Source organism: Thalassophryne amazonica, chromosome 14, assembly GCF_902500255.1.
Source record: "Thalassophryne amazonica chromosome 14, fThaAma1.1, whole genome shotgun sequence".
In the NCBI taxonomy this organism is placed as follows: Eukaryota; Metazoa; Chordata; class Actinopteri; order Batrachoidiformes; family Batrachoididae; genus Thalassophryne; species Thalassophryne amazonica.
The window spans coordinates 30588719-30604938 of record NC_047116.1 but is presented as its reverse complement, the minus strand read 5'-3'; the positions used below and the strand labels follow the sequence as shown (position 1 = coordinate 30604938).

General features: G+C 40.0%; 1 protein-coding gene across 4 annotated transcripts in view; it reads right to left on the bottom strand.

Annotated features, from left to right (window-relative positions):
- Positions 1-16220, bottom strand: part of stk39 (serine threonine kinase 39) — a 105132-nt gene that overhangs the window by 44990 nt on the left and 43922 nt on the right. The gene's annotated exons all lie outside the window — the stretch shown is intronic.

Here is a 16220-nt window from a genome sequence, read left to right as displayed (position 1 = left end):
TTACTAAACATTACTTCTAGTAAAACTGGGATATGTGTCCTGTTTACAGATAAGAAACCTAATTAAGCATCTACAGTTATGAATTCTTCATCAACCTAAATTTTAAATTATGCTTTTCTTTATTTTTGGTGACTTTAATGTGAATTTAATGTGCCTGCTGGCACTTACTCTCAGACCTGAGAGTAAGTGCCAGCAGTGCGTGACCTTAGGAAGAAGGCTAGAAGAGGGTTGGAACGGAAATGGCGTAGTTCCAAACTAGAGGTGTTTCACCTTGCGTGGCGTGAAGCTATTTTAGATTATAAGCATGCTTTATTGGCTACGAAGCAGGCGTATTATTCTGAATTGATCAACAAAAACAAGCATAACTCAAAGTTCTTGTTTGATACGGTGGCATTTCTTATTCATGGACAGCCACCTGTTGGTCGTTCTCCTTTTTCAGCACAGGACTTTCTGGACTATTTCGAAAAGAAAATAGAAGATATTAGGTTGAGCACATCTCAGCATACTTTGGTTGAATCATTGTATCCAGCTACTGAGCTGGGGACTACTACTGAGGTGCTACCTAGATTCATGGAATTTAACAGTATCTCACAAGGTGTGCTGATGAAACTCGTGATGTCTACTAGAAGCACAACTTGTTTATTTGATCCTATACCAACAAAATTGTTTAAGGATCTTTGGCCCATTCTTGGGCCGACTGTGCTGGAAATTGTTAACCTTTCTTTAAACTCTGGATCTGTTCCAAATTGTTTTAAATCTGCAGTGGTTAAACCACTACTCAAGAAATCTAATCTTGATCCTGGTGAATTGAAAAATTATAGGCCGATATCAAATCTATCATTCTGCTCTAAAATTCTGGAAAAGGTGGTTTCACGGCAGCTTGTGGACTATCTTACTGAGAATGACCTTTTTGAGCCACTGCAGTCTGCTTTTAGAAGACATCACTCCACAGAAACAGCACTTATTAAAGTAGTTAATGATCTTCTGCGAGCAATGGACTCAGATACTACTACAGCATTGGTGTTGTTGGATCTCAGTGCTGCGTTTGACACAGTTGATCATCATATTCTACTTGATAGGCTAGAAAACTGTTTCGGGATTAGTGGAACTGCTCTTGTGTGGCTGACGTCTTATCTGTCTGGTCGTTCCCATTGTGTTTTGTGCAATGACACTACCTCTGACTTTAAGGGCATGAAGTTCGGGGTTCCGCAGGGATCCGTTCTGGGTCCCCTGCTTTTTTCCCTGTATATGGCACCCCTTGGGAACATTTTGCGGCGTTTCGGGGTTGCTTTTCATTGTTATGCTGATGATACTCAGTTGTATATGCCGACAGCTGCTGGAAATCCTGTCCACATAAAATCTTTACAGGACTGTCTTGCAGCAGTGAGAAGTTGGATGTCTAGCAACTTTCTACTTTTGAACTCTGATAAGACTGAAATGATGGTTCTTGGCCCAGCAAGACATCTGCACCAATTTGATCAGCTGGCGCTTAGCCTAGGTTCATGTGTTATACATCATACTGACAAAGTGAGGAACCTTGGGGTAATCTTTGATCCTACGTTGTCCTTTGACCTCCACATTAGGGACATTACGAGGACTGCTTTCTTTCATCTGAGAAATATAGCAAAGATTTGCCCCATCCTGTCTATGGCTGATGCTGAGACTCTGATTCACGCATTTGTCTCTTCTAGATTGGATTATTGTAATGCTTTATTTTCTGGTCTGCCGCAGTCTAGCATTCGAGGACTTCAGTTGGTGCAGAATGCTGCTGCCAGAATTTTGACACAAAGTAGAAGGTTTGACCACATTACTCCCATTCTGGCATCCCTTCATTGGCTACCGGTTTCTGCCAGATTGGATTTTAAAGTTTTATTGTTGGTTTATAAAATTGTTCATGGACTGGCGCCTTCCTACTTGGCGGACTTGGTTAAGCCCTACGTACCTGCGAGGCCTTTGCGTTCGCAGGGCGCAGGGCTTCTGTGTGTTCCGAGGATGAACAAAAAGTCTGTGGGGTATAGAGCCTTTTCCTACCATGGTCCGGCTCTTTGGAATGATCTACCTGCTGTTATTCGGCAGTCTGACACGGTGGAGATTTTTAAATCAAGACTGAAGACCCACTTTTTTAGACTGTCTTATCATTAATTTTTTAATGTTTGTGTTTGCTTTGTAATTTCTTTTTATTCTACTGTGTTTTATCTTTTAACTGTGCTTTTCTTGCTTTTAATTTTGAATTTAGATTAATTTGTGTTGTTGTGAATTATGTGAAGCGCCTTGGTGCGACTTTGTCGTGATTTGGCGCTATATAAATTAATAAATTATTATAATTATTATAGATGACTCCAGAATCGCAAAGTTATTAACACCGTGAAAATAGCCTGCAAACAGGTCATTCTTATCTGAAATTTTAAAAGTATCTGTAAGTTAATGCTTGTAGCACTTAACTGGTTAGAGATTTTGTATTTTGCATTGCAAAATTGAATTCCTGAGAAAATTTCACATAGGAATGATCTGTTTGCAAGCTATTTTCACAGAGTTAATAATTTTGTGATTTTGTCATGATATTGTGACTCACAACTTGAACCTTGTCATGTCATCAGTACACTATACAAGTCCACGATCCAGTCATCAGCTGGGGTGGTTGCTATCCCGTGTCACCAGTGCATGGACCAAGATATGACCTCACCGCCCTTGTTAAACTGCTGGTAGTAATATTTCCAGTTAAACAGTGTCTTTGTAAAAAGTTTAAATGAGTTTTAAAGTTATTCAAACAGCAGACCCAAGTGAGAAGTCTTCTGCCGAGTCTCCAGATGTACGGCAATGCATCAAAGCACGCAAGTGGAAAGTGGCCACTACAGCTCCGTGAGGTGAAGCAAAGAAGTTTACTTTTATTTCATTTAAATGTTTTTAATTCAGTTTTGTTGTGTACACAACACACCTACATAAGGTGTATCTGAATACTGCACCATATAACTAAGAAAAAACTGCACTTGAATTTAGACCACGTTTTTGGTGATCTATGGAACAACTGCTTTCTGCCTATTCACAAGCACTTTACCCAATCACACCTTATTTTAAGACCAACATACCCGTGATCATATCAAGTGCAGTCACTTGAGCAGGAAAATGACAACTGTGTGGGTTGGAAAGTAGGAATGACACTTGCATTGCACGGTACGATGCTTGGCACCATGTGGCTAATGGGGCCCTTGGACTCCTTCACGTGGGGCAGAACCTCACTCCCAACCCAAAGGAAATAACTGACTGATTTCTAGTTGAGCTCAGATTTGTTGGTGCTGATTCTCTAACTACTTTACACTGAGCTGCAAACCATGACTTTTCCTTTTGAAGAAGCTATCAGTCATACATCCTTTTGCTTTGCTGCACACATTGACATAAAATAAAAGAAAATTTTAAATAAAAATTAAAATACAGGCCATGAAACCAAAAAAGGATTCTGAAGTCAGCAGTAACACCAGGTGGATGTTAGATCAAAAAATGGATCTGAACAGTAAAAAGTACAAAACGGGCAGCGTTGACGTTCAGTAAATCAAAATCAAATAAATTTTATTTATATAGCGCCAAATCACAACAAACAGTTGCCCCAAGGCGCTTTATATTGTAAGGCAAAAGCCATACAATAATTACGGAAAAACCCCAACGGTCAAAACGACCCCCTGTGAGCAAGCACTTGGCGACAGTGGGAAGGAAAAACTCCCTTTTAACAGGAAGAAACCTCCAGCAGAACCAGGCTCAGGGAGGGGCAGTCTTCTGCTGGGACTGGTTGGGGCTGAGGGAGAGAACCAGGAAAAAGACATGCTGTGGAGGGGAGCAGAGATCAATCACTAATGATTAAATGCAGAGTGGTGCATACAGAGCAAAAAGAGAAAGAAACACTCAGTGCATCATAGGAACCCCCCAGCAGTCTAAGTCTATAGCAGCATAACTAAGGGATGGTTCAGGGTCACCTGATCCAGCCCTAACTATAAGCTTTAGCAAAAAAGAAAGTTTTAAGCCTAATCTTAAAAGTAGAGAGGGTGTCTGTCTCCCTGATCTGAATTGGGAGCTGGTTCCACAGGAGAGGAGCCTGAAAGCTGAAGGCTCTGCCTCCCATTCTACTCTTAGAATGGCCAATATGGGTGAGATATGCTCTCTCCTTCTAGTCCCTGTCAGTACTCTAGCTGCAGCATTTTGAATTAACTGAAGGCTTTTCAGGGAACTTTTAGGACAACCTGATAATAATGAATTACAATAGTCCAGCCTAGAGGAAATAAATGCATGAATTAGTTTTTCAGCATCACTCTGAGACAAGACCTTTCTAATTTTAGAGATATTGCACAAATGCAAAAAAGCAGTCCTACATATTTGTTTAATATGCGCATTGAAGGACATATCCTGATCAAAAATGACTCCAAGATTTCTCACAGTATTACTAGAGGTCAGGGTAATGCCATCCAGAGTAAGGATCTGGTTAGACACCATGTTTCTAAGATTTGTGGGGCCAAGTACAATAACTTCAGTTTTATCTGAGTTTAAAAGCAGGAAATTAGAGGTCATCCATGTCTTTATGTCTGTAAGACAATCCTGCAGTTTAGCTAATTGGTGTGTGTCCTCTGGCTTCATGGATAGATAAAGCTGGGTATCATCTGCGTAACAATGAAAATTTAAGCAATGCTGTCTAATAATACTGCCTAAGGGAAGCATGTATAAAGTGAATAAAATTGGTCCTAGCACAGAACCTTGTGGAACTCCATAATTAACCTTAGTCTGTGAAGAAGATTCCCCATTTACATGAACAAATTGTAATCTATTAGATAAATATGATTCAAACCACCACAGCGCGGTGCCTTTAATACCTATGGCATGCTCTAATCTCTATAATAAAATTTTATGGTCAACTATCAAAAGCAGCACTGAGGTCTAACAGTATAACAGTGTAACAGTACAGAACACTTTATGCTTCTCACATAAAGTAACAAACCCTGTCAAACATGTTTTGTACAGTTTACGTAGCAGAACGCACTATAAAGAAATCCCATCATTAAAATCTTCCGTCATACCAGAGCGCATTAATGAAGAATGTTTCGACAAGCCCACCAGTGACAGGTGTCAGTCCTCAGCTAAAACTTATTAGAGCTCTTATGAATAACTCCTTCAGTCAAAAACATCCTCACTTGACTGAAAGTGTAAGCAATTATTACTTTTGATAGTCACTGAATGTCAAATGGCTAGTTTATGCCTTTTGCTCATATTGTAGCAGGTTTGAATTTTGATAAGTTTGGTAATCCACCATGAGTGCAATATACAGTAGTGTTCAGAATAATAGTAGTGCTATGTGACTAAAAAGATTAATCCAGGTTGTGAGTATATTTCTTATTGTTACATGGGAAACAAGGTACCAGTAGATTCTCACAAATTCAACAGGACCAAGCATTCATGATATGCACACTATGAAGGGTATGAAATTGGGCTATTAGTAAAAAAAAGTAGAAAAAGGGGTGTTCACAATAATAGTAGCATCTGCTGTTGATGCTACAAACTCAAAACTATTATGTTCAAACTGCTTTTTTAGCAATCCTGTGAATCACTTAACTAGTATTTAGTTGCATAACCACATTTTTCAGATTTCTTCACATCTGCAAGGCATTAATTTTGTTGGTTTGGAACCAAGATTTTGCTCGTTTACTAGTGTGCTTGGGGTCATTGTCTTAATGAAACGCCCATTTCAAGGGCATGTCCTCTTCTGCATAAGGCAACATGACCTCTTCAAGTATTCTGACATATCCAAACTGATCCATGATACCTGGTATGCGATGTATAGGCCTAACACCATAGTAGGAGAAACATGCCCATATCATAATGCTTGCACCACCAGGCTTCACTGTCTTCACTGTGAACTATGGCTTGAATTCAGAGTTTGGGGGTCGTCTCACAAACTGTCTGCGACCCTTGGACCCAAAAAGAACATTTTTACTCTATCAGTCCACAAAATATTCCTCCATTTCTCTTTAGGCCAGTTGATGTGTTGATGTGCAAATTGTAACCTCTTCTGCACGTCTTATTTAACAAAGGGACTTTGCGGGGGATTCTTGCAAATAAATTAGCTTCACACAGGCGTCTTCTAACTGTCACAGCACTTACAGATAACGCCAGACTGTCTTTGATCATCCCGGAGCTGATCAATGGGTGAGCCTTTACCATTCTGGTTATTATTCTATCCATTTTGATGGTTGTTTTCCGTTTTCTTCCACGCGTCTCTGTTTTTTTTGTCCATTTTAAAGCATTGGAGAATCATAAAAATCATAGAGGGATATGCTTTCCAAACTTAATACCCATTACTATATTGGATGATGTTGAAATTGAGGATGGCCCAGTGGTTGTTCCTGCAATAGCAAAGATTTCGTGTCTGCTACCTACAACGCGCGTGGAATGTCTCAAACCTAAACCTACTTCTAGGCATCTTATATGTGCTACTCTGGAACTACCCCTAAACCCAAACAGTTCAACTGTCAACCCCACTGAGGCCCTTAGACTGGGTCTCATTAACATAAGATCACTGTCCTCAAAATCATTGTTGATCAATGATCTAATTATTGATCATCACTTAGATATGATTGGGCTATGTGAAACCTGGCTTAAACCTACAGCTCCTCCCCTTAAATGAGGCCTGCTCACCAGCATATACATTTAGTCACGTCCCTCGTGATGCGAAGCAAGGCGGGGGTGTTGCTCTTATTTATAAATCTAGGTTTAGCCTATTAGCTGTTGGGGGTCACAAATATCACTCGTTTGAGCATCTGATTCTCTGCTCAGGATATTACACACTGCCAAGGTCAGAAGAATAAAAATCAGTCGTATTACTTTGTCACTGTATATAGGCCTCCTGGCCCATATTATGAATTCTTAGATGAATTTGGTGCGTTCATCTCTAACTTGTCAACTAGTGTAGATAACATTTTGATCATTGGTGACTTTAACATTTATATAAATAAGCCTTCTGATCCCCTCTGCAAATCATTTATGGAAATTGTGGATGCATTAGGATTTCGGCAATGCATTCGGGATTCGACGCACATTAGTGGAAATACCCTGGATCTGGTTCTCGCACGTGGTATTGCTGTCACGAATATTGACATCATGCCTCTTACATCAGTGGTGTCTGATCACTCACTTATTAAGTTTACAGTTTCGCTGCCGTGTTTAGTGGAACAACAACCTTATATATCATTACGGCGATGCATCAACTGCTCAACTAAGACTGAACTCGAAGCTAGACTGCCTGATGTCTTAGCTTCACATTTGACAAATACCCAGTCAGTAGACAGACTTGTGGATAGTTTAAACTTAGTGCTCAAAACTACACTCGACATGATTGCATCACCTGTGTTAAAACCACGCTCCCCCAAATCAGTCACCTTGGTTCGATGATTATCTGTGTGACCTCAAGCATAAAGCAAGAGGTCTAGAACGGAAATGGCGTCGTTCAAAATTAGAAGTATTTCATCTTGCGTGGCGTGATGCTATCTTAGACTATAAGCATGCATTTTTGGCTACAAAGCGGACTTACTACTCTGATTTGATCAACAAAAACAAGCATAACTCAAAGTTCTTGTTCGACACGGTGGCAACACTTATGCATGGACAACCACCTGTAGTTCGCTCTCCTTTTACAGCACAAGATTTCCTGGATTACTTTGGGAAGAAAATAGAAGACATCAGGTTAAACATATCCCAGCATGCCTTAACCCAGCCACTACACCCTGCTATTGAGGTGGGCGCCACTACTGAGGTATTACCTAGATTTACAGAATTTGATAGTATCTCAATAGGCATGCTGACAAAACTCGTAATGTCAACAAAAAGCACAACCTGGTTATTTGATCCTATACCAACAAAACTGTTTAAGGACCTGTGGCCCACTCTTGGGCCGACTGTGCTGGAAATTATTAATCTTTCTTTAAATTCTGGATCTGTTCCTAAATGTTTCAAATCTGCAGTGATTAAACCATTACTTAAGAAACCTAATCTTGACCCTAGTGTATTGACAAACTATCGGCCGATATCAAATCTATCATTTTTCTCTAAAATTCTGGAAAAAGTGGTGTCACGGCAGCTCGTAGACTTTCTTACTGAGAATAATCTCTTTGAGCCACTGCAGTCTCCTTTTAGAAAATATCATTCCACAGAGACAGCTCTCACTAAAGTGGTGAATGATCTTCTTCTTACAATGGATTCGGACACCACTACGGTTCTGTTGTTAGATCTCAGTGCTGCATTTGATACAGTGGATCATCATATTCTACTTGATAGGCTGGAAAATCATTTTGGGATTACAGGGAGTGCCCTTGCATGGCTGATGTCATACTTGACCAGTCGTTCTCACTGTGTTTTGTACAGTAACACTACCTCTAACCTTAGTGACATGAAATTTTGGGTTCCACAGGGGTCTGTCTTAGGCCCCCTGCTTTTCTCCCTTTATATAGCACCCCTTGCACACATACTGCAGCGTTTTGGGATTAGCTGTCACTGCTATGCAGATGATACTCAGTTATACATGCCGATAACTGCTGGTAATCTCGCTCACATAAAATCCTTAGAAGATTGCCTTGCAGCAGTGAGAAGTTGGATGTCTAGAAACTTCCTACTTTTAAACTTTTGATGGTTCTTGGTCCAGTGAGACATCGGCATCAATTTGACCAGTTAATGCTCAGCCTCGGCTCGTGTGTCATACATCACACTGACAAAGTGAGGAACCTTGGGGTAATTTTTGATCCTTCGTTGTCCTTTGGCCTCCACATTAGAAATATTACTAGGACTGCTTTCTTCCACCTGCAAAATATAGCGAGGATTCATCCCATCCTGTCTATGGCTGATGCTGAGACCCTGATCTATGCATTTATCTCTTCTAGATTGGGCTACTGCAATGTTCTATTTTCTGGTTTACCACAATCTAGCATTAGGGGTCTCCAATTGGTTCAAAATGCTGCAGCCAGACTTTTGACACGAAGCAGAAAGTTCGACCACATTACACTCATTTTGGCATCCCTTCACTGGCTTCCTGTCCCAGTGAGATCAGATTTTAAGGTTCTGCTACTAACCTATAAAATTATTCATGGACTGGCACCTCCCTACCTAGCTGACCTAATTAAACCTTACGTACTAGCCCAGGCTTTACGTTCTCAGGGTGCAGGACTACTTTGTGTCCCTAAGGTGAATAAGAATTCTGCGGGTCACAAAGCTTATCGTGCCCCTGTTCTGTGGAATGATCTCCCTGCGTCAATAAAACAGTCAGATTCTGTGGAGACTTTCAAGTCCAGACTTAAGACGCACTTATTTTCCCTTTCATATGGCTAGCATACTGGCACAGTTTTGTTTTACGCTTTTTACTCTTAATTAATTTATTAGTAATTGGAGCGGGCTGCGGCCTCAACTTTATCTAAATTCTGGGTCTTTTAGTGAAGTTTAGGGCTAGTGTCCGGCGATCACCTTAGTACTTCTCTGTTTTTCTTGTTGATTAATGCTGGCAAATTACACAGTATTTTTTGTCTTTCTGATGCCTGATTCTGTTTTTTCTCTCTGTTTAAGGTGCAGCTCCATCCAGAGATGGGAGTTGTATTCGTGTTGGCGATCCTCCTGTCCTGTGCGCCAATAGCATTTCTTGTATATTCGTCCGTTAATTGTTCTGTGAATTGTTCTGTAATTTATGTTTGTAGCATGGCCCAAGCAGAGGGTCACCCCTTTGAGTCTGGTCTGCTTGAGGTTTCTTCCTCAGAGGGAGTTTTTCCTTACCACTGTTGCTCTGGGGGTTGGTAAGGTTAGACCTTACCTGTGTGAAGTGCTTTGAGGCAACTCTGTTGTGATTTGGCACTATATAAGTGAAAATAAATTGAAATTGAAATTCATTGTAGATCAACAGCCTATAATTTTTTTGCACCTGCGTATAGGTTTTCCCCTCTCCAATCAACTGTTTAATCAAACAACGCTGTTCTTCTGAACAATGTCTTGAACATCTCATTTTCCTCAGGCTTTCAAAGAGAAAAGCATGTTCAACAGGTGCTGGCTTCATCCTTAAATAGGGGACACCTGATTCACACCTGTTTGTTCCACAAAATTGACAAACTCATTGACTGAATGCCACACTACTATTATTGTGAACATCCCCTTTTCTACTTTTTTTTTACTAATAGCCCAATTTCATAGCCTTAAGACTGTGCATATCATGAATGCTTGGTCTTGTTGGATTTGTGAGAATCTACTGAATCTACTGGTACCTTGTTTCCCATGTAACAATAAGAAATATACTCAAAACCTGGATTAATCTTTTTAGTCACATAGCACTACTATTATTCTGAACACTACTGTAACATCATTTGAAATCCTCATTTACATGAAACAAGCCATCCATCACACATCTTCAGTCTAATACCAGAATCTGAATGCTGGTTCACATTAAACACAGTCAGCACATTCATCTGTGGTGGTAATTAACTCATCTGGCTGTTCTTTATCACTGTTTTTTTTAACACAAGCTATAGTAGAGAAGCTTGAATCTTCGACTGGGCTCACAAGAGTCAAGACAGGGACTTCCGATGGTGCCAGAGCTGAGATGACAGCGTAAAATCTGAGCTGCTGTACCAGCTTAGCTTTTTCCCACTCAATATTACAAAATTCACTTATGCTTTAAAAACCCACTTGCAAGAATGTGTGCGGACATATCCAAGAAAGCAAAGACAACTATGAAAGCGCGAGAAACTGAGGGAAAGACGAGTGATGGTGAGAAACACGGAGGAGCACATGGCGGGGATGAATGCTTGGACACAATCTGAAAAGCAGTGAGTGCAGCAGTGGCTAAAGGAATGGAAGACCTAAGAACCGAGCTCAAAAAGGACCTCCAAGAATTTACTAAGTGCTTCAGAGAAGATATTAAAAAGCAAATGGATGAATTCACTTCCGAAATTCATACAAAACTTCAAGATGTGACAAGTCAGATTGAAGATGTTACCGAACGAGTTGGAGAGATTGAGCATAGCATGGCGAACGCGGAGCGGTGGGATAATGCTGTTAAGGATACGCTAACTCAGCTGTTGGAAAACCAGCGAACGCTGCAGGATAAAGTGACCGAGATGGAGGGGCACGCGAGACGAAACAACATCAGAATTTATGGAATACCAGAGGACGCAGAGGGTACTTCTGCAACAGCATTTGTGGTGAATATGATCAAGACGCAACTTAGTGAGGACATTGACCCTAATTGGAGCAGCGACCTTGGGATAGAACGTGCTCACCGCGCACTGGCGGCTAAACCATCCACTGATGCTCCACCACGGTCAATGGTGGTTCGCTTCCTCCAGTTTACAGTCAAAGAAAGAATCCTCCACGCAGCTTGGAAGAAAGGTCTTAGCCATGATAACCAACGAGTGTATTTTGACCATGACTATGCCGAAGCTGTGCAAAAGAAGAGGAAGGAATATGCTCCTGTTAAGAAAGCACTGAAGGAACAGGGGATACGATTCCGGACTCCAATGACTAGAATGCGAGTCCATTTGCAAAACCGGCTCGGTTACATACTACAACGCGACACAAGCAGCAGAGGATCTGAGAAGACGTGGGTTCAACGTGGGCAAGGTCACATGCGAGAAAAATGCGGAGGTTTTCACAGAGGAAATACTGGCCAAGCTGCTACCCTGGGAGGTGATTTGCGAGCCTCGTAGCAGAGGGGAAGAATACCAGCAACAGGTGAGAGAGACTACAGGAATATCGCAGGAAGGACGCCCCAGAAGATGACAACCACTCGCCTGAATAGTCGTCTTTCTTGGTCATATTGGAATAGCTGATACTATGCATCGTCAACAGACAGCCACAAATCTTTTTTGTTTTTGCGTCAGCTTGTCGAGGGACCCCACCTAGTGGCAGTTCCCTCCCTCTTCCTAAAGGTGATTGGTCACCTTTGTTGTTGGAAGTCTTGTTCAATCGTTTGTATTATAGTTGTAGTTTCCTTATTACTTTTTCTTTTTCTTGTTTGAGGTCTTGGAGTGTACAATCACATGATATCAATGATAATATGAATGCATCATCAATACTATAATACATTGTCATGGAATGTGAATGGGCTTAATAATCCTATAAAACGTAGTAAGATGATTGCTAAGGTTAAAAGGGACAGAGTAAATATAGTGTTTTGGCAGGAAACTCATTTGTCTGCAGATGAACATGAAAAATTTAAAAAGTTGGGTGTTAGAAATACATTTTTTCATCATACAAAAATGGCAGGAAAAGGGGGGTAGCAATACTAATTTCAAATTCGACCCCATTTGAATTTGTTTCTGAAATAAGGGATAAAGAAGGTAGGTTTGTCCTGGTTAAATGCAAAATAGACCAGCAAGAAGTGACTTTGTTTAATATATATGCCCCTCCAGGGAGTCAGACATCATTTTTTAAAAAGATGTTTGATCTGATTGCAACAGAGACATATGGAACGTTCATTTGTGCTGGTGATTTCAATGTACTACTCAATCCCTCTATAGATACCACTAATAGAAAAAGAAAAAGGAACCCCACAGAAAAACTAATTAATAAGGCTTTAAGAGAACTGGGACTGAATGATGTGTGGAGAGCAATACATGGCTCACAACCTGGGTACACTTTCTACTCTGGGAGACATGCAACTCACTCAAGATTAAATTATGTGTTTATGTATAAAATGGATCTGCATAGAATCAAAGAATGTAAAATAGGCCAGAGAATTCTCTCTGACCATGCAGGAATTCATATAACAATGCATCTAGAAGGCAAAAGGTGCAAAACACTTTGGAGGTTAAACTCTGGTATGTTAAATGATGCCAGTTTTATGTCGATGAAAATAGAGCTAGATTTATATCTCCAGGAAAATGATAATGGGACTGTAAATCCCAATATGCTATGGGATGCATTTAAGGCCGTCTTGAGGGGCAAGATAATAGCTTGGTCAGCCTTATCAAAAAAGATAAAAACAATGCAACTGTCAGACCTGGAAGAAAAATTAAAGAATCTTGAACAAATCCATATTACCAATAGAGATCATGCAATTATTAAACAAATAAGACTTATTAAGCAGGATATAGACAAAATACTTAGTGAGGAGGTGGAGAAAAAAACCTCAGATTTATGAAACAAAGATATTATGAGGCTGGCCCCAAAGCATCAAAGCTGCTGGCCTGGAGACTAAAGAAGCAACAGGCTATAAATACAATTCATAAGATAAAAGACCCTGTTACAAATAAGATTGTTAAAAATTTAGATGACATACAAAAATCCTTTGAGAAATACTATATATCTCTTTACTCTAATAGGGACCAGGCAGATACGCAATCAATAACCGAGTTTCTAAATTCCCTAGACCTCCCAAATATTAGTACACAAATCAATGAAAACTAACCCAACCAATAACAAGGGAGGAGATAAATGATGCCATCTCAAGTCTGAATAATAACAAGTCACCTGGAGTGGATGGATTCCCTCCAGAATGGTATAAAACCATGAAAGAACATTTGGTACCTCTACTTGATACATGCTTTAATTACATATTAGAGGATGGACCTCCCCCTCCATCTTGGAGAGAGGCATTTATATCAGTCATCCCTAAGGAAGGGAAGGATAGGACGGATTGCAAAGGGTATAGACCAATCAGTGTGTTAAATGCTGACTATAAGCTCTATGCAACAATCTTAACAAAGAGAATGGAAACTGCAATGTATGATTTAATAGATGAGGACCAAACTGGACTCATTAGAAATAGACAAACACAGGATAATATTAGGAGATCCCTCCATATTATTGAAAATATCAAGAAAACACAGTCAAAGGCCATTATTTTAAGTTCAGACGCAGAGATGGCCTTTGACTCTGTGGGATGTAACTTTCTTTATTCAGTAATGAAGAGATTTGGTATATCAGGTATATCCACTGGAGGAGAGGAATACAAAGTAAGTCTATATGCCGATGATGTACTTGTCACATTGTCTGAACCAGCCACTGGTCTACCTATTTTAATGGACATGCTGGAAACATACAGGAAATATTCAGGTTATGTTCTCAACATAAATAAAACACAGGTTATGACATTTCATTTTGCTCCCACACAGGAACTTAAAACAAAATATACGCTCAACTGGCATTCTACCCAAATTAAATACTTAGGAGTATATTTGACTAAAGATCTGTCTCAGCTATTCCAAAGTAATTATAATAATGTTAGTAAAAAAATATATGAGGATATTAATAGATGGAGTCTCCTCCCCCTTGACTTTGGCAATAGAATTAGAACAGTTAAGATGAACGCCTTGCCCAGATTACTTTATCTTTTTTTGTCACTTCCTATAGACATCCCTACAAAACAATTCAGAGAATGGAATAGGCACATTTCATTATTTGTATGGAACAATAAGAGGCCACGGGTGAAGTTTTCCACACTCCAGTTATCAAGGGAGCAGGGGGGCATGGCGCTCCCATCCTTAAAGGATTATTATATATCAGCTCAGCTAAGGCCACTTGTATGTCTATGTAACCCATCTTATAAAGCTAAATGGAAAGACAGAGACATCTTTAACAGATGTCCCATTACAATCATTAATAGGTTGTACTGACAGGGATAAGGCAAGACCACAGATAGAGAGTGACTGGGTGAACCTATCATTGAAGATATGGTTTGAAATTCTGATGGCTGCAGGGAAGAAGGCAATCACTAAATACTGGCTTCAGAAAGACACCCCCACTGTGGGCACATTTGTTGGCATTGTAAAACATTTACACTTACTCGAGCAGATGACCTATTCCTTACGGCTACAAAAAGAAATTGGAGAGAGAAGGTGGGGAAAATGGTCCGCTTACATGAATGACAGAATCAAAAACATAGGTTAATCAGTTATGTACTGATCGTGATGTGCATTTACTTAATGACCTCAAGTTTTCATTTGTTTTGTTTTTTTTTGTTTTGTTTTGTCTTTTTTCCCCTCTCTGTTTTTCTCAGTGTTCTTATTGTGACAAAAAAAACATAAATAAAAAGTTACAAAAAAAACAAGAGTCAAGACAGAAGTCAGACCACCAGAGCAAGAATTTTAGCTGAGGAAGCTTCTGCGACTTGAAGTGAAACGTCCTCGCGTCAAGCAACCCAGTCCAGTCGAAGATTCAAGCTTCTCTACTATGGAAACCACCTGGACAACTGAGAGCCTACACAGAAACTTTAACACAAGCTCTTTCTGAAGTTTCCATGATATAGTTGTCAATGCAAACACAGCTGCAAAGTAAGCTTAGGTCAACGCTTCGACTGACAGCCAGACTAAATCTGTTTCATCTCAAACTATTTTAGGGAAACATCCTCAGACTGAACGCTTGGTTAGTACTAAATTAGTAGAAAAAGCCCAAACTGCCACAACACTGGCTATTTAATATAATCATCATGGTAGCTGTTTGTTTGCTGTTGTTGCTATTGTTCTGTTAGTAGACATGAAATTAAATGGCTTTAGGAGTATGGGAAGAGACCTTCAGCTCATTGACCAACCATCTGCACAACCAGCTCATCAGGGACCCCACGGCAGCCTTTCAGCTGTCCAAATAAAAAACAAAAAAACAAAAGCCCCGTCTGTCTGTTGCAGCACCACTTAAAATGTGGTGTTTACTCTTTTTCCGGATATAGAGAAAGAGGGAGAAGGAAAGATAATGACACGGATGTGCTCTACATTCCATGGATATATATCATGTTTAGAATCTATTATCACTCTGCAGAAGAAAAAGCACAAAGAATTTAAATTCAGCACAATGAATATACACATCAAGTAGTGAGAGATGGTGGCTGCTTATATTGCAAAACTGATGCCAAATACTTATTGTTTTCAAACAGAAATCATTGACATTGATCATTCTGAGGCTGAATAAAAAGCCTCCATTTGTCAGTACAATATTTTGCATTAAACAGCACAGGCCAGAATAAAAGTGCAAGTGCTCAAGGGTGTTATGAATGCAAATAGATTCTGAAACACTGTGAAGAAGGAAAGCAGACTGTGGAACAGAGCCAAAGGAGAACTAGTGGAGTGCAACACTCTCCTCCTCCATGCAACACGACCACTGAGACGAAGGCATCAATGGTAATACCAGAGCTGCTGCAGAGAAGGCAAAGATCATTAGGTCTATAAATAGCCTGCCATATGCAGGACAAAGTGCAGTGATGACAAATGCAGCTGCTCAAATTA